Raw genomic sequence first — 20,720 nt, 5'->3', positions numbered from 1 at the left:
TACTATACATATACACAATTTCCAAAAGATGGAAGTTACGCTTCTAAAATAGAAATGTTTCTTGAGTCTTTATTTCATTTAGTATGGTTTTAAGACATTCTAGATTTCTTTAAGTTCTTTACTTATATGTATTGTTTCCTCTACTGGGTACATGCATTTTCTCCTCTCTTTCCACTACCTTCTCGATTACTTCTATTGGGTAATTCTGAGTGTAGACAGCGCGTTCCTGCCCAGCCTCTCTAATCTCCCGGGACTTTGCATGAGCTACTATAATACCCTGCATTGACTATCATTACACTTACACTACCTTGTAATGAACTGAACTTTGTGTTATTCACTAAAAACCCAATGAGCACGGAAATACTTTGATCCTTTGTCTATGTCTGCCACATATTATATCCCTAGTTACTATCAGTGTCTGCCTGGCAGAAGCTCACAAATACTCGCTAATTTATGGTAAATATTTAAGACACAAATAAATGGTTAAAATAATGTAACTCGGCTCTGGTTCTTCAGTTGTATTTCTGTAAGGTAATAAAATGTACTTGACAACATGGTAGTTCGCCAGCCCATCATGGGAGGTTAACAGAGGGATAAAAATGACATTGAAGCATGTGCTCAGAAGAACAAACTTTGATGGATAGAAGAAAGGTGGCCAAAGAAAGAAAAAAATCATTTAAAGAGAAGTGAGTTAGCCATATGTTCAAGGTCCTGAGATTAAATGTATGCTTTTGAAAGATAATATGTTTTTAGGGATCCATTTTTTACCCCTACTTGGCATTTTATTCTCATGTATTATATACTGTTTATCTTGCACTCTCTCAGATTAGTATAACATCTCCAAAAATACAGCATGATGGACAAAACTGGTTAAAAGGTGTGGGTACTCAATAGTAACCTTTTGAAGTAGGAGGATTGTTTTTTTAATCGCTATTTTGTGGGTCAGCAAAGTGAGCTTCAGAGAGGTTGAAGCGCTGGCCCAAGGTCATATATTTCGTAGGAATGAAACTTCTGATTCAAATCCAAACGTACATTTTATTGCCACCTCCCTTAAGTCTCGACTTTTCCAAAGCAAGCACTATATTATTGTCTTTCATACAATTAAATTTTATCTTGAAGCAGAGGCTTTAAAACCATGTGAACCCATCGTGTGTTAATTTATTCTTAGCTGCTCCATTCTAAACATCCATTTTATTTAGTTAGAATTAATGTGAATAGGTTTTATTGTTTTCTTTCAAAGCTGGCTTAATTCCTAGTTATGAAGGTAGTTGTTAAAATATTTTATTTGAGTATCTCAAAAATATATTAACAAAAAACTAGTGATATATTAGAATGTGAAATTAAAATTTAAAAACTATCTCTAATCTGGATGAAAAAGAAAATGCCTAAGATGTATAGTAAATATGTCATTGTATACCACCAGAAAAAAAAAATCTCTATATCAAAATTCCAGTTAAATCAACAGTTAAAATTGAAAAATTGGAAGCCATAAAAGTATAGGAGAAAACATGAAGCTATGTGCTTATATAAAGATAAATGTGTGTATGTTCTGTGTGAGTGGTATACATGTTTTTCAGTATGAAGAATTCTTTCTGCCCAGAAACCATACACAGAAGCATATAAAAATCCAATCATTTCTCCAAGGCAAAAATCATTCTCTATAAATAAAGCTGAAATTGAAGTGAAAAACTCTTCAGGGGATGGGGGAGGTAGAAGAATTTGTAAAACTTACCAGAGACAAAGAGCTGTGATATTATAAAAAGAACTCCACGCTTAAAAATATGGAAAGGGTATAAACCTACAGTTCAGGGAAAAGTAAATTCCAATCGGTTTTAAACAGATAGGAAGATGAAGATCATAACTCATAATTAGATCAATTTAAATTAAATTTAGGACACTTTATTTTCCATTTATCAGAATGAAGATCAAGATTGAAAATATATGTTATATGATAGTATATAGAAGTGGATGGTCCCCTTTTTGTTTAAAGTGGAAATATAAATTGGGCATTTGGGCAATATCTATTGAGTTTAAAATGAGCACAATTTTGTAGGAGTATATATTTCTTTACAGGAATTTATCTTGGAGTTATTGTACATTTGCACAAAATATTGTATATTAAGGGACATTCAATATAGCACTCTGTAATGATAAATGATTGGATTTAATGTCAACATAAATGTATTATTAAATAATGAAGAATGAAATAAATTATAGGACTTTAATATGATGATAACTATGCAGCTTCTTAAAAGAATGAGAACTCTCTTTTTTTCCTTCCATATTTATATGGGAAGCATCAAAACATATGATTAAGTGAAAAACAGCCAACTACAAAACAATGTGCACATGTTTTAGAATGACTATGTAAATATATGCATATATATTCTCCTGCTCACGGAAAACATACCTCCAGAAGGATACTGAACACTGGACATGGGCATTACTATCCTAGACAAAAGGACCCTGTCTCAGCTCCCCTCCAGTGCCTTGGGCCCCTAGTACATAGCTGTATATTCGGTTTCTGGTCCTTCTGGTTGTGCTACATGGGACACCGCCTCAGCATGGCCTAATGAGTGGTGCCATGTCTGCACCCAGGATCCGAACCAGTGAAACCCTGGACTGCTGAAGCCAATCACATGAACTTAACCACTCTGCCATGGGCCTGGCCCCCAAAACAGTAAAATTATTATTATTATTATTATTTTTGTGTGTGTGTGTTAGATAGGCCCTGTGCTACCATCTGTTGCCAATCTTCCTCTTTTTTGCTTGAGAAAGATTGTTGCTGAGCTAACAGCTGTGCCAATCTTCCTCTGTTTTTTGGATGTGGGATGCTGCCTCAGCATGGCTTGATGAGTAGTGTGCAGGTTGCTCACAAACTCAACCAGTACGCCACAGGGCCAGTCCCCTAAAAACGGTAAAATTATTTAATGATAATATTTGCCTGCAACTTTGTGTTTAGCCATATGCCTATATAAATATATGGAAATAAATGGCATATTGTAAATATACACACAACAGAGATTAGAATTAGAAATATATAAAAGTTAAAGTGTTCTACATATGTTTTCAATTATTATTATTATTTTAATATTAATTCATTCTAGAATCTTAACATAATTGTCCCAGTCTTGGCTATAAAATCTAAAGCCCTATTTTACTATTTCTCCTAGAGAACCTATGTACTCTAAAGCAATGATATCCCAGGTATACCAGCCTGATATCTCAGAGAAGATCGAGTAAGTTATTATCTTCTCTCCAGATTATTGCTATAGGTTGGGTGATATACTCTTCATGACAGTATATATAAAGTACGGTCGTTAACATAAAAACTTCCATATCAGAGAGACCTGGTTTCAAATGCCACCTTAAGAAGGTTGCTTATCCTCTCTAAACCTCATTTTTCTTGTGTATGAAGTAGCCATCATAATATGTGACATAAATGTGATGGGAAGATTAGCAAGAATAATACATCTTAATTGCTTACACATAGCAAATATTTAATAAATGTATCATTTTTAATATTAGGAAATATTTTACAGCAAAAAAACTGCTGTTTTTAGAAATTGAGATATTTAAGCCAGCTGAAAAATAAACAAATTAAGGTAAAAGCTTTACTCTGGTTCATTTTAACTGTGTGATGCTCCCTTCAGAGAGACCAGTCTTGGGCCAAATGGGAGTCCAGTCGTGTACCCTCTGGTAATAGAACAGAGTCCAAAAATTATGGAACAATGTTTTCTCTCAATTCCCCAAAAAGAGAAACATGGGAAACACCAAATGTTAAGTAGTAACTGTGTCAAGAGGAGCAATGTAGGTCACAACTGTGAGAAGAGGGGAGCAAAGAGAAAGGGTGTGAATGACACAAGAAAAATCAGAGTCACCACCACAAACTTGTCTATAAGATGTGCAGGTCTTATTACAAATGTCTGTTTTTTCCTGATTATAAGGCTTAATGTAGGATCACATAATTTTTAGAACTAATATAATGTTTACTTAAAGAAAAGAGTATTAATAAAAGAGATATTTTTATTAAACCTAGAACACGTAAAACCTTACAGATCAAAGAAAACTCAAAAAGTATAAATGTTATGTCATTATTTGGCCCTTCTTCATTCAGGTTTCTTCTGGTCTTTTTTCCGGAAGATATGACTATTTCATTTAATTTTCAACAAGTTAGGAATAAAAATTCTAGTATTTTATACCAGCTCATAGATGGGAGTACCTAATTCTAAACCACTTTTATTAATTTCTTATTTTATGAGATTTTTAAAATAAGGCCCTAGAGTTGTTTTTTCCTTAGTTCTTTAATATTTTCTAAAGTGAATTATCTTCTGAAAAAATTCCTTTCTCTGTTTCTTCTTCTGTACGTCTTTCCTAATTTTTAATTTTTCCCTTTAAATCTAGTTATATTTCACAACAATACTTAATCAACTTATTTAACCTCCTTGTGGTTAATTTGGCATGATCTAGCCAACTAATTTTGTTGTTTTTAAGAAGCAAAAATGTTTTTAAATTACTTTAAAATAATATTATCCCATCATATGTTATAAATAGAGCAACAAGTAGATGTATACACAGTAATAATCTACATTTCAGGTAATTTTTTCAACTTGACGAGGGAGAATATGGTAATTAAAGCTGTTTCTGCTATGATAGAATTTTTTAGTAATAAGAACCATAAGGATCGACTAAATGAATATAAATCATTCAAATAATTTGTCAGTTTAAAAATAGACCATAATTAGCATTAAATTATCCTTAGCTCTTTTTATTAATTGCCAGGATTTCATAATGATTTTTTCTGAAGAAAAGAATAATTTTTAATTTTGGAAATATGATTCATTCAGCAACTTCAGTAACCACAGAGAAGAAGAAATCAATAAGGCAGCTAGTTAACGGTACGAAATGATTCCTTGATGGACGTTTTTCCCAACTAGGGAACAGCTGTACTTCAGTTTCTGGGTATTGATAGTTTTAGTGATGCTGTAATTAACCAATATTTTAATCTTCTTTGATGAGACATAGGGAAGGTAAAGCTTGCAGCCTTTTTAAATTGAGATCAACGTTCTGGAAAAAGTGAGACCTAATAGGCACGTTCAGTACTGCTTTCCTCATATCCTGAAATATTAAGACTAACAGCACGTCGAAGCACAATGCCAACAATAGAAGCATAGAGAAATCACACGTAAAAGCAAATAAGAATACTAAGGAAATTATCAAAACTAAAATTTGTAGAAACTAACCATGGATATTCCTTTGAAATAAGATAAGCATGATCTTTAACAAATTTACCAGCTCAAATATAATACTACTAAAGTGTGTTTCCACCATCGATAATGGTGTATGAAACGAACTGGCAAAGATTAAAATGTATATTTGCATGTCATCTCAGCCTTTGTAATGCTGAGAAGACTCTGAGCAACCCCTTGACTCTAAATTTTGGACTTTGAGACAGAAGCCCCATTATAATAGATGACAGCTATGTAATACAATTTCTACACTTTCACTAGTTTGAAAATTACCTCTCATGCTAGCTAGCTCTACTGAAATTTAGTCATTATTTCTTCCCACTCTCAGTCCCCTGTTCCTCTATTGAAATAGCCACCAAACCCCATCTCTCAACTCCTTCCAGTTCCTCCCGTCTCCATAGCTAATACTCAAGTTCAGCCCACCGTAACCTCTCATACTTTCAAATGAATTTCTGTATCAGACTCCATCCACATGCTGTAGGACAATCTACCTACATCCCATCCATTCTCCACACTGCAGTGAGGATACTCCTTCTAAAATGCAAATGTGATCTTGTCACTGCTGCTTAAAACTCCTCAGTAGTCACTTCAGTACCATTGCTTTTGGGGTCAAATCTAAAGCATCCTAAAATGGCCCAAGAATGTTCATTACAATCTGACATCAATTGATGCATAGAGCCGCTTACCCTTCCATATACACCTTTATACTCCAGTCATACCAAAATGCTCTTAATTTTTCAAATGCCCAGAATTTGGGACCCTAGTCTTTCTTTCTCAAAGCCATTACACTTACTTCTTCCTCTGTCATCTCATATTCTCCCTTTCCCCACTCTTTATTTAGCAAGTCATGACTCGTTCAATTCTCACTTCTTCTAGTCAGCCTGTTCTGACCCCTTGAGAGCTGTAGAATCCTTCTCTTTTATGCCACTGTAGGATCCCAGTTTTACTCCTTTCCCAGCAGGTACTCTGAAGAATTGTATACTAAGATTTGGAGTCACTGATATGAGGGACTTTGTTTGTTTTCTTGCTTATTTGTTTTGTTTTTGATGCATTCACTGGATCAAGCTTGGATCTGTGAATTCAGTCAAAATTCAATAAATATATTTGAATTGGTACAGAGCAACTGCAGGCTTCCTAACTATAAAGCATGTGCAAGGAAGGAGAGTGACGTAACAGTTCACATTGCATTGTTGTCTGAATGAGGCCATACATTTTTCTCCTCAAAACTCCTAAAAACATTTCTCTCCTAAATGCATAGGAAGGGATGTATCTGAATAAACAGCTCTGCCCCTAAATGATTGGCAGATTCAGTACGGGGAGGCCAGGGTCAGCAGAGGATAAACTGACCCCATTTCCCTTTTGCCTAGTTCAGATAGTACTGATGGTATTTACGAAGGAATTGGTTTCCACATTCAAGATCCCCTAATTTTTGTAACACTTGTTGAAGAAAAAGGTGACTTCAAAAAGGCAATTTTAGTAAACACTCTGTCATCAAATCTTCTTTTCAAGGAAAATATTTTTAACTTTTATTTTGCTTTATTTAGTAGCTCTTCGATGACTGAATTGGTTTATAGTCAATAATGAGATTTTAATTTTCTTCACGGTAAGAAATATTTCTTAAACTTCTGGCCTACAATCTCAGTTTGATGTTCAAGGCTATTTGACAATCTATTATTCTTGGTAAACTCTTCAGTCATATTTCCAAAAATTAATCACTCTACTCAAGGTTCTACCCATTCTTACAGCCCTCATTCTCACTGCAAAGAAAAAAGGTGCCTCTAGTTTAGGCACCAACTGAGCTTATCAGGTGTGAATGATTCAGCATCGCAGCTACCTCTTCTCGAATACAGATTTATATAAATCAGTCCTTGTCTTAATCTCTTCAGTCCCAGGGAAGGAAAGTTTACTGGTCCTAATTAAATGCAGTCCCTCTGTGTGGATCTCAGTCCCCACTGTATTTCCTCTAGGACCTTGCCTTGTCGTCATGATGCATCTTGTCTACGTTGTCAGCTTCCCTGCTCTACTGGTCCTTTGCCTCCACTTGGAACAGGCTTCTATCTCCATCTTTGTGGTCTCTTCTGGAGCTTGGGGTTCTCTTCCAAGCTCACTTAGGTTGCTGACAGAATTGAGGTCCTTGCTGCCTGCTGGTCAGGGCTGCCCTCAGCTCCTAGAGGCTGCCCACACTTCTTGTCAGGTAGCTTCCTCTATCTTCAAAGCCGGAAATGAAGAATCTCTCTTGTGTTGAGTTACCCATCCATCGTACTTTGTCTCTCCAGAAGGAGCCCTGCCTCTTTAAGTTCTCATCTAATTATGTTGATTTCACTGAGAATACTCTCCCTATCTTGAAGTCAACTATGTTGGAACCCTAATACCTTAATTACAGCTGCAAAATTCCTTCACAGAGGCACATTCATATTTGATTAACTGGGAAAAGGTGTGTATGTAACAGGGATGACGAACCTTGGGGGATATCTTAGGATTCTGCCTAAGGATTTTGTTACACTTCTCCCATTTTGTGCTTCCTTACCTATTTGTTTTAAATGTTTGGTTATACTCTATGGATTATTGCCTGGCATTTTTGTTTGTCTTTTCGCCTTCCTTCAGCAATAGAAATGCTATATTTCCTTCTTACCAAAAATGAGGATAAGCTGCAAAGTGTTTACTCAATCTAGCTCCATTGGGGCTTTCTCTTTTTTTTTTTTCCTCTGCTGAGGAAGAGTCACCCTGAGCTAACATCTGTTGCCAATCTTCTTTTTGCTTGAGGAAGGTTAACTCTGAGCTAACATTTGTACCAATCTTCCTCTATATTTTATGTAGGATGCCACCACAGCTTGACCACTGACAAGTGGAGTAGGTCCATGCCCAGGAACTGAATCTGGGCCGCTGAAGTGGAGCACACTGAATTTAACCACTAGGCCACAGAGCTGGCACCAGTTGGGGCTTATTTTTCATTTAAATATTGTCAGGTTTGTGTACACAGGCTGATAGACAGTGAGAGGTTTAGATGTTTTTACCTTTTGTTCTGTCTCCAAAAGCATTTTAGAATAGAATATAGATAATTTATTAGTTGTTCTTTTATAATACCACTTTAGACAATTGCTCTGGTTTAAAATAGGCTTTTATCTAATAATATTTTTATAAAATGATATGCTATATATTGGTAATTGAACACTCTAAAAGATGTATAAATGAATTTTTTAGTTTTAGGAATTGGGTTTATCATGTATTAAGCTGATATCAGTATTAACTATTTTGAACAACTGATGAAACATTTTTTTTATTAAGGAATTAGAACTTGCGTATCACTATAGACATTTTCATCTCTGACTCTATAATGATACAATTAACTGCTTTTAGTCTTAAAGGTGCTGAGAAATTAGAGGAACATTACAAATGAAATAAATGGAAAGGACGCTTTAATGGTCCTTGTCTCTAGGGAGGCCTATCCTCTTGATGTAAGGTTGGCCTTATCCTGCTGTGAGAAACACAGAAGATCGTTTTTCAGGTTCAATGGTGGTTCAGTGTCCTGCTGTGATCTCCCCCAAGTCAATAGTTGTCAGCCAGTCTGTTGACTATCATTTGAGATAATAAATCTTGATCTTCACCATAGTAGAAGTCAATATCCACTTAAGGTAAGAAAATCACAGTGTTTTCTTTTATTGTAAAACAGGAATTGCCTAGACCTGGCTTGGCCTAATCAACAAATCTATTTCCTGTGGTGAAACCCATTTTGACATATCTTGATTGGGTGAAAAAAGTACTATGGACAGTCACTAAAATGTCAAGATGCTCTGATTTACCTCTCAAAATATTGTTTTCAATTTATGTTGAGATTCTTACAGTGAAAGAAGGTTTACTGACTTACTATTGTCTATCACTTGTGTGAAGAAAGGTATTTATTTGCTCGTATTTTAAAAATGAAATTGTACCTAGACATAACTTTGAATAATTGCTTCACCATTTATTAGCTATTTATTCATGAGCATGATATTTAAAGTCTAACTCTTCTGAGCAAAAATTTCCTCATCTGCAAATTAGTAGTAATAATTATATGGTTTCTGTGAAAATCAAATATTATATTATTTCTAACTAATTTTTGGTATAGAACTCTATAGGAGGCATATCATAAAAATAGATATTTATTTGTTTTTTAATGTGGTTTAAATTCCTCATTCATTTACTGTGCACAGAGTTGAGAAAGTATCCTTTATTTGACATTCCAGAAAGATTAATAATATCTCATACCTAAGTATTTTATGGCAATCTATCATCTCATTAATCCCTAATTCAAAACCAGCTAAGTCGTGATTGATTTTTTGTGTGTTGTATTTAAATTGTCTTATTTTAGACATTTCGTATGTCTGGCCACAGTTATTTTTGTTTCTCTAATGGTTGTAATAGATTTAAACTTTTACTCTGCTCTAGGGAGCTCTTCTCCCCCTGTCTTCCATTTCATTTGTCAAGGTTCAGGCAGAGCAATATTTCAAAAACAAAAATCTAGATGTTCATAGGATAACGGTGGTTGCTGGAATCAATATCTCCCCACTCTCAAAAGATGCACATATCAAGCAAAGATGGTAAGTTAAACTACTCATAGCTTACACCTGCTTATAGTAGGGAAATATTGTAAAATAGACAAGCATCATCCAGAGACCATTCCAGAGAAGGGTTAGGTGGAAAGTACATAGAAAATAGAAGGATTGCTTAAGCATTATGTTATGAGTGTTGGAATCCATATTAAATTGTCTGCAGGAAACAAGTCCCACATTATATAGGGAAATGTTTGGAACAGGTATAATATCTAGAGTTTCACATATGGGTATCTGGGGAATCTAAAGGAAGGGATTGAGTTTGAAGTGTAGAAAGGTACTGCTTCTGAGGAACTGGGTTTACTTGAATAAAGAAGATGTGCCCTGGAGGTTTGATCGTAAAGGAAAAGAAAGAAGCAAAAATTGAAAATGAGGATCTGGCAGAAACAAAATAGGATCACAAAAATCAGAAGACATACCAATTCAACTCCTCAAATGGCACAGTTGATTCAAGAAACTGCACTACACCTTACCAACAAAGGAAACACTCTTACACTATGGAATATAGTTAGCAATCTTACTAATAATCCTGTTACTGTTAGTTCAGAAAATACTGCATGTCTCCATCATTTTTTGGTCACTTCTTTACTTTTCTGAGGAACAAAATGTTCCTGCTAATCTTTTATTTTTCCTCTCCAAGTCCAGCAGTTAGCCATTTCTCCCAGGATGAAAATTATCCCTAATGAGCAGCCAAGAGCAGAGAAAAACTGAAACAATACACTGCAACCTAAATTATATATCTTTAAAAAACCATTTATAGATATGCAAAGATATCTCAAATCAGAATTTCAAAAACAGAAAGGACAGGTACGAGAAACCCAGCTTAACATAGAATGAGTTAAATAAATTTGGAAAAAAGAAATATTACAAAGAACAAAGTCAAACCAGAAATAAATACTAAATTACAAGTTTCTCAAGAGAGAATAGATCAGATTAGAATTACAAAAGGAAAACTTTCCAGAAACATGAAAATGAAATTAGAAAATAAAAGATGTCAGACAAAAAGTGATAGACAAGGCAGGCAAAAATATCTAATACATGAATAATTGGAGTAGATAATAAATTGTTTTTGAAAAAATTACTGCCTATCCCCTAATTGGCCCCAAATGGCCAACTCTCAGACATATACTAGCTAAACTATTATATGTTAAAGATTCAAATGCTTTAGCCTTGGGCTTCAGGTAAAACAAATTAATTCTTATGAGGGAAAGACTGCCAGCTTATTCTCAGCCTTCTCTTTAGCAAGCAAGGCAAGAATGGATGAAAATTTTTATGAAACTCAAGTAAAGAACGTGGAAATGAAGGATTTTTTTCTCACTAAGCTGTTCTTCGATTATCAAGACTATGTAGGAACAAACAAACAAACACTTTTAAGCATGTATGAATTCAGGGAAAATTAGATCCATGAATCTTTCCTGAAGACAATCAGAAGAAATGATTCTCTAACTAGATAAGGGAAGTAAATTTGGCAAAAGGACTAAAGATTAGGATTCAGTGTGTTTTACTGTAGACTTCACACTAACAACATTGAAATCAAAATGTAAGAATGTTCTGTAAATTTTATATGCTACGCCATATTAGACAATAAAATCCTACTAAAAATTGAAAAACTAAAAGAGAGAAAAAGGAAAAATAGAAAAGCTGATGCAGAGATACTAAATGAAATTCAAAGAATATCATTTAAATCTGACCAAACATTTGAAGTTTAAGAAAAATAACAGGACTAGTGTTTTATAAAAAGTATTATTATAAATATAACTAGTACATAAACTGAAACCTACCTAACTACCAAAACAAAATTTAAAATAATATTAATAAAATATATATAAAAAGAAAAAGAGTAAACATAAATACAGCAAATGAAACACAAGCCATATAAAAATATAACAATAATGTAGCATAACAGAATAGGAACCACTCATTTCAGTGTTATTAATGCATATGAATGGATTCAATTTTCTTATTAAATAAAAACATTTAGATTACCTTACATAGCAAAACCCAATTGTGTGCTGTATAAAATTCAGACCTAAAAAAGGGATTTATAAAGATCAAGAATAAATGATAAACAATGTAAACAATAAAAGAACAAGGATTGTGGTTCTGATATTAGATTAGGTTGAATTCAGACCAAAAAGGAACTAACTGAACAAAAATGGGAGCTTCATCATACTAAAGGTCTTACTTGATAATGAAGCTATAACAAGAATATGCAGCAAATAAATTAATAACCTCTGTAAACCAGAAAAAAATTTAAAATGTAAGAAGTGGACAAAATTATAAATAATTGAAAATTTCGATTCACTGCTCTCAGTCCAAGAGAGATCAAGTAGATGAAGAAAAGTAAATTTGTAAAAGACCTAAACAACATAAATAACAAATTTATATAAATAGATAATGAAATTGCAGCTTCTTCTAAAGCATGAGGGGAATAGCTAAAGAATTTTGTCATATAAACCAGATATAAAATGTCAGTTAATTAGGTGAAATGATACGGACTGAAACCTTTAATCACCATGCAATGAAACAAAAAATTAATTGCCAAACCAAAAATAAAATGCCTCTCTATTTGAAAATTAGTATGTATAATGTATATTCATACATATATATTTATTTACATGGATAAATTACTTATATATTTATATATGTGCTCTTTTAAACTCTTCTTGAGTGATGGGGAAATACACTTATAAATCACAGAATTTCTAAAAATAAAGATAATAAAAGTATTATATAGCATTATCTTTGGGACTTAGATAAGGCAATGATCAGACAAAAATACATAATTGGGTTGTTAGATTTTTTGTTGTTGAGCTGTATGAGTTCTATGTATATTTTGGATATTAACCCCTTATCTGATATATGGTTTTCAAATATCTTCTCCTAATTGTTAGCTTGTCTTTTTGTTTTGTTGTTGGTTTCCTTTGCTGTACAGAAGCTTTTAAGTTTTATGTAGTTCCACTTGTTCATTTTTTCTTTTGTTTCCCTTGCCCGGTCAGACACGGTACTTGAAAATATGCTGCTAAGACCGAGGTCAAAGAGCATACTGCCTATCTTCTAGAAGTTTCATGGTTTTGGGTCTTACATCCAAGTCTTTAATCCGTTTTGAGTTGATTTTTGTGCATGGTGTAAGGGGATGGTCTACTTTCATTCTTTTGCATGTGGCTGTCCAGTTTTCCCAACACCATTTATTGAAGAGACTCTCCTGTCTCCATCGTATGCTCTTGGCTCCCTTGTTGAATATTAGCTGTCCATAAATATGTGCGTTTATTCCTGGGCTCTTGAGTCAATTAAAAAATGGACAAAAGAACTGAACAGAGATTTCTCCAAAGAAGATATACAGATGGCCAACACACATATGAAAAGATGCTCAACATCATTAGCTATCAGGGAAATGCAAAGTAAAGCTACAATGAGGTATCACCTCACTCCAGTCATAATGGCTATAATTAACAAGACAGGAAACAACAAATGTTGGAGAGGATGTGGAGAGATGGGAACCCTCGTACACTGCTGGTGGGAGTACAAACTGGTCCAGCCACTACGGAAAACAGTATGGAGTTTCCTCAGAAAATGAAGCATAGATCTACCATATGATCCAGGTATCCCACTGCTGGGTATTTATCCAAAGAACTTGAGAATGCAAAGGCATAAATATACCTGCACCCCTATGTTCACTGCAGCATTATACACAATAGCCAAGACCTATGTGCCCATCAAGGGATGAATGGATAAAGAAGATATGGTATTTATACACTATGGAATACTACTCAACCATAAGAAATGATGAAATCTGGCCATTTGTGACAACATGGATGGACCTTGAGGGTATTATGCTGAGTGAAATAAGTCAGAGGGAGAAAGTCAAATACCATATGATCTCACTTGTAAGTAGAAGATAAAAACAACAACAATCAAACACATAGCAACGGAGAATGGATTAGTGGTTACCATGGGGGGGAGGAGGGCAAAAGGGGTGATTAGGCTCACATGTGAGGGGATGGACTATAATTAGTTTTCAGGTGGTGAACATGATGTAATCTACACAGAATTAGGAATAAATTATGATGTACATCCAAAAGCTATATGGTATTATAATCCAAATTAAAAATAGACAAAAATACATAGTCATTTGTTAGATTGAATCATTAGCATCAATTATTTGTGTCTCCTGTATCCACACCATTTGCCATGTGACGTTAAAGTGACTTCCCACTCTGGGAGAATCAATCTATTCTACCTCTTAAATCTGGGCCTGACCTTATGGCTTGTTTTGGATACTGAGATCATACCAGACATAGTACAAGAAGAAGCTTGAAAATCAGTTGCAAATGTGGGCCTGATCTCCTTTTTGCCCTTTTGTTGTTGTCATAGGTCATACTTAGGCTAGCTTGGGTGGGGATGAGAAATATGTGCAGAAAGAATCAGACAAGTTAGAACAGGCTCCTGGAAGAAATAGCTGACTTCTGGGCTTGGAAAGGGAAAGTACAAGGCAAGTCTCAAACATCTTGTTTCACCAGATGCAAAAAAGGATCGATACATGCAATATTCTGGACCTGGCTTATCCTGGCTTGTGAGAGCTTGTTGTGCGTACAGCATCCCATTTCATCTTCAGGCTCACAATAGCTGATTGTAAATCTGTCTTTCCAACCTCCTGTGAAGTGATGTTATGTTGGTAACTTTAAACCATTCAAGGTAGGAGTACTCACACGATGGAAATCAGCGAATACTTTAAATAAAGCACCTCCTCCCTGTTTTTTAGAGCCAATTTATAAGGACACCACTAAAACCTTCTCAAAACAAAGCAGCCCAGGACCCAGTTAGATAGGTCTTCTACTGAACAAATCTGAGGCCTTTGATTATCAAAATTAAAAAATTGATAATAACACATTATAATCAATTTAATGAAATATTGTCATGAGTCTATAAATATGTAAGTTAGTAAATAAATAAATAAGGGATAAAGAAAATCTCATTCTTTAAGTAGGATACCAAGGAAAGTTATAATGTCACCAGTAATAGGAAAACCAGCATTACATGACCCTAGGTAGATGTACTGAGAAGCACATAGTATTGCATCTGTGTTGTTCCACCCTCAGACCACCTGAAATTGAGGTTGATTCTGCAAAGAACTGTCTTGCACTCTTTAAAAAATGTCAATGTCAAGGTTATGGTGATAAGTCCCTGCAAGCAAGCTCATGAAATACAAAGACTGAGTACTCCACATTAAAGCAGACTAAAGAGATGTGTCAACTAAATGGAACATGTAATATGTGATCCTGAACTGGAAACTTTATAGATTTTTTTCTATAGAGATCATCATTGGGACAAGTGGTGAAATTTTATTAATCTGTAAATTAGATAATGTAAGATGTCAAATCAGAAAATTATTATCATTATACTATGGTTGTGTAAGAGAATATGTTCTTATAAAGCACACTGAAGTTTGAGGGGCAAAGGGACATCTTTTTATAACTTGCATTCAAATGATTCAGAAAAAAGATAATATGGGTTATATGGAGAGAGAATTACAAAGCATATTAGAAAATGTTAACAGATGGGGAATTCTAGTGAAGGTTATAAGGGGATTCTTTGTATATTGTCCTCCTTATTCTTAGGAGACACATATTAAAGTACTTAGAGATTTAGTATTTAAAGGTTAAATGTCACAATGTTTGAGTATACTTTATAATAATTCAGCAAAAAAAGGACTATGTATAAATACATATGTACATATGTAATTATATGTTACATATATGTATATTTTATATGCATACACACATACATACTTGAAACAAATCCATAAATAAGAGAAAGTAAGTGTGGCCAAATGGGAACAAGCAGAGACTCTAGGTATAAGGAGTATAGAGTGTTCATTGCACTAAACTTTAAAAATTTTGGTACTTTTAAAATTTTTCAAAATTAAAAATTAAATACATGACATGATTAGCTCTAGGATTTGCTCAAAGCCCCTTAGTAGCTCTCTGTGGCCTTCACAGTATGCATGGCCTCCACATACTGCTACTTGTCATTCAAATTTTAGGTTAGAGGTCACCTCTTCTAGGAACTCTGCCCTGACCTTAAACTTGATTAGCTGCCTTTCCAGTGTGGTCCCGTAACATCCTTTCATTACACTTGGATAGCTCAAGACATAGATGATCAATTGATAGATAAATCGATAGATAAATGGATAGAAAGATAAATGATTGATAGATGACAGCGAGAAAGAGAGAGAGATTAATTGCCTATTTTTCTCTCCTACGAGATATTATCGATGTTTGACACAATGTATTAGTTTTTTCATATTTCTAAGATCTAGCAAACTGCCTCATTTCAAGAAGTGTTTAGCAAATAATTTTATAAATGAATCAACCTATTTATGCACATTTGTATATATACACATATAGGTAAATATAAAATGGTTTAATAACATCTACAATATTTTTGACAAGTAATTTTTACGTAAGTAAATCTTAAAGTTCTTGCGGATGTATCGCAAAGGACCAATTCATAGGTTGGAATTAGATGTAGAGGAAAGTTTAGGAGGCCAAGTATATAGATTCCTACACCCCAGTTCATATTTTATGGAACAAATTTTTCATTTTTAGGTTTTATAAGTAAATATTTCCAGGAAGACTTCATTTGAAAAAAGAGATTTTCTTCCATGGCTAAAACCAAGAGAAATTTCTTTGTGTTTTGGTAACTTTCTTCTCTGTAATGGTGAAGTAAAATACACTACATTCATTGAGTCTTTAATATATGCCCATATTCTTCATGGCCATGTCGGTATACTCCAGATGAAAAAATTCTTTCAATCCTCATTTTAAAATTCCTTCAGTCCTTATTTTAACCCTGAGAGTTAGGTCCTTGATGTTTTCAGATGAAGGCATTAAGGCTCAGAAATATTAAGTAATTTGCCTAATTATTTGAAGTGAAAGATATTGGATTTTAACCCAGATTCCTGACTTAAATTCCTAGCAACTGAAGCAGCAATGTTTAAGGTAATAGTGTGAGAGGAAGAGTCCCGAAACTTTTAGGAAACACAGAGCTCCCATTCTAGAAAAACAGACTGCTTTCTCATTCTCCTCATCTCCTTGACCAGGAAGGGCTGACACAGTATATACCAGCTGCTAGTCACTTTGAATAAGAAAATCAATTAGAGGTGCGTTATTGAGGAGAGGGATTGTAATTACCTTTCAGCCAAAATTAATGGGGGAAAGAATTTCCTGGGAAAGGAAAAGAAGAAATGGGACAGATCTTATATCTAAAGCCAAACAGCTAAGTGATAATAAAACACTTTATAACAAGTGAATGAAAGTATCTCAGTGTTTGAGTTGAAAAAGGAGAATAAAACCAAGTTATTAGAAAGAAAGGGTGGGGAAGGGGTGCTCTTCTGTGAGTTACCAAAGAATGAATATGAGGGATCAGAAACAGGGGAATTTTTTACTTCTGAATATTCAGTCTAGAAAGCACTAATGCGTGGTTGGTTTCATAAGTCAGGAAACTGATAAAAATGTAGTCCCATAAACATAAAAAGTCTGTCCCTAATGGTGGATGATAGCTACAGATGTGAATACCACAGAACTATTTTGCTATTCTGACTCATGAGAGCTCATCAACAGCAGGGTATTTGTCTTTTCCAAATATTTGTGTACTTGCTACTTTAAAGGTTTAAATTGCATTTACATATATTCTCTTATTTGATCTCTATAACAGCAATGTGAAGGGGATGAGGTAGATAAAGATATCATCCTTATTTTTCACAAAAGCAGACAATTAAGACTCAAAATGGTTATATATATATATAAATATACATACATATGCTAACTTTAAAAAGGGTTCTTAGTAGAGAAACAGTACGACAACCTTATATCAAACATAGTCTACAACTATATATATAAAACCATTAGTCAGAAAACCAGTGAATGGTTAAGCCAGTGCCAAAATCACTGTCCGAACGTCAAAAACGTGACGGCAGGGGTAGAATTTCATTCAGTCCTATTGACACTTAGATTTTTGCGAGGAAGGTTGTATAAGACTCATGCAGTGTAAGATCTCATATAGAACAAATTGCAAAATTAAGACTGGAGACAGAAAAAAAAATGTCCTGATAAGAATCAATGAAAGCATGAACTGAAATAAAGAGAGATGTCAGCGTGACTGTAGAAATAGCATTCTGACATTTTCTTAACTGGGTGAATGAGCAAACATTGAGAAAAGAAACAAAATGAAGATTTGATTATACAGGAAAGAAAGTTTATTTGTGCTGTATTGGATATGCTGAATTTGAGTTTCTTCTGGACTAGATATTAGTGTTTTTGATGAAAAGCAGTGAGAGTCTTGGATGTTTATACACGGCTTTGTAGTTAAAAGCAAAGTTTAAGAGTTGGAATTATAGAGCCAGACTGCCTGGCTCTAATACCAGGACTATGGCTGCTACGAGTTTTGGACAAGTCTCAATTTCTCAGCGCATGTTGCCTATATGTATAACAGGTTAATAAGAGTATCTTTTGTAGAATAGTATCTGATACATAGCGCTGAATATTAACACATATTATTTTGAGGGTATTTTTTTTTTTTGCTGATATATAAGATCTTAAAAATGAAAAGTGAGACTCTGGAAAATAAGGATTAATAAGCAAAGAATCTAGAAGAAAGAGGGAAGTAGCAATGGGAAAGAAAAATTAAATTCAGACCATTCTTTGTAGCCTTGTGAAAAAGAAAGATGAATAGCAAATCGGCGTGAAAATTATTAGAAATAACACTGTATTAGGGATAGTTATATTTTCAGATTTAACAAGAAAGAAAAGAATGTTGATATAAAAATGAGCCACATCTGTTAAGTAGCTTACTCATAACTGGAGAGGGTTCCACAGGACAAAATTAAAGGCCAATGGCTGGGAGTAAAGAAATGTGAGAAAGAAAGGAGTGAGCTATGAGATCATTAAAGTAGTAGAAATTAGAAGAGAGTAAGAGAAATATGTATAATGATATCAGTGATCATTTTTTAAATGTGCCTAACACTTTAACACTCCTCTGACCACTGGAGAGAAAGGAGGCAGAGAGTCAGGAAGAGTTCTTGTGTGAAACAGTAACAATGGTGGATGGCAGGATCAAATGGTTTCCTGGAGGGGATACTAATATACCAAAAAAGAAGAGAAGCATATGCTCCACAACAAGCAGCTGTTGGTTTTTCTTTCTGGTAAACTTCACTATAACTCTGTTTAACTTTGATAGAATAACCTTGATTTAAAAAAAAACAAAAACAAAACACAAGAACAATGGCAAAGTGAGAATGAAAAATCCAATTTACATCTGAGATGTGAACCATGAGATTTTTACTTCAAGTTTTTAGAGGATCAGTAGTAATTGCTAAAACATTTTGGAAATTGTATGACCCTTCAATTACCTTTGTTAAGACCCCTATTTCTCTTAGGCAATCATCTGTACAATAGCCTTCAAGTTCCCGGGGATGTTTAGGCATCACATACAGTTATTATTTTCTATATAATGGCTAAATAAAAATTTATGTCAAAAAAGAAACGGTACAACTGAAAATGCCGAAACTCTGACATTTTGAATATTCACAGGACACAGATGATAGAACAGTTCCAGGAAATATGATATAAATTTCTGTAACAAGTCAAAATCATCAAAATAAGTCTATAATGTAGAATTCAAGAGCTTGTTTGGAGGTCCTGAGAAATGAAAATATGTACTTTTACAGCCTGATCTGAAAAGAAGCATTTTGCTCTCGTATTACCTCCAGGATGAGGATATCCAGACAAAGCAACTCTAGCAATCAATGGGATTACAAATTGTAGCCCAATCACACACAGATCACAAGGTAACAAGTATAAAGAGTTTCAAGGGTTTGAAAGTGACGTGACAACACAAATAAGGACTCAAGTGAAGTTATACATAAGGAGGATTATTAGGTTGTCCCACAAAATATTTCAGTCACAAAGTTTAGTAAGATTCCACTTTATCTGAGCAAAGTTGCAGATATAAATGAAACCAGGCTTGGTGTCTGCCACCCTAAAGCTTGCAATCAAGTTGGAAATTTACTGTGTGTAAAGAAGATCAAAGACTAGTTATATAGAATGAATGGTATTGAAATTTATACCCAGCATTAGATACAAATAAGTATTGAGTACCATTATTAGGAAAGTTCCTTGAATAGGTGGAAGAGTAGATATTAGAGATAGGAACAAGTAATGCAGGAAGGAAAAATTACTTATGCCAAGGCTTGAAGACAATAAACAAATTAAATTAAAAAGAAAAAAGTTAAACATGGAGCCCACATAGTAGAGAAATGGAAAAAAATACGGCATTGAGATGGTGAGAAACAAAGCCATTTTAGAGAAGTCAGTATCAACGTGTGAAATTTAAAACGAATGCACTTGGCTGTGAGAGTTTCATAATAAACTCAAACAGAGGAAGGTCAACATTGTTTGCCCAATTTATTGAATATATTTTAGAAGTAGTTCACAAAGTGGGCTGGGTTGGTTAATGGAAGTGTAGGGAAGAGGAATACTAGCTAGAACCACAAGGTTTTGAGAAATCAACGTTGTAGTGGCTCTAAGTGGAGCACTTTACAGTTGTTGAAAACTTGATGGCATTTTTTAATTTAATGATATGGAGTGACTTTTAAAATCTTTATACCTTTATATATTTTTCAAAAAATTACAAATGCAGCTTTAATTCCACTTTCTCACATGACTATTTCATTTTTTCTTATTGTTCTGTTGCTCACACATATGCATCATTTAGATAGGGGCAAACATGGAGTAGATCTGTCTTCGTAATCCCACATGTGTGTGTATTTGTGAGTATACCAGTATTAATGCCCATGTCATTTGAAGGTACTTGCAATTAGTGA

The sequence above is a fragment of the Equus przewalskii genome, chromosome 18 (assembly GCF_037783145.1).
Source record: "Equus przewalskii isolate Varuska chromosome 18, EquPr2, whole genome shotgun sequence".
NCBI classification, from domain to species: Eukaryota; Metazoa; Chordata; class Mammalia; order Perissodactyla; family Equidae; genus Equus; species Equus przewalskii.
Note: the sequence above shows the minus strand (reverse complement) of the source record.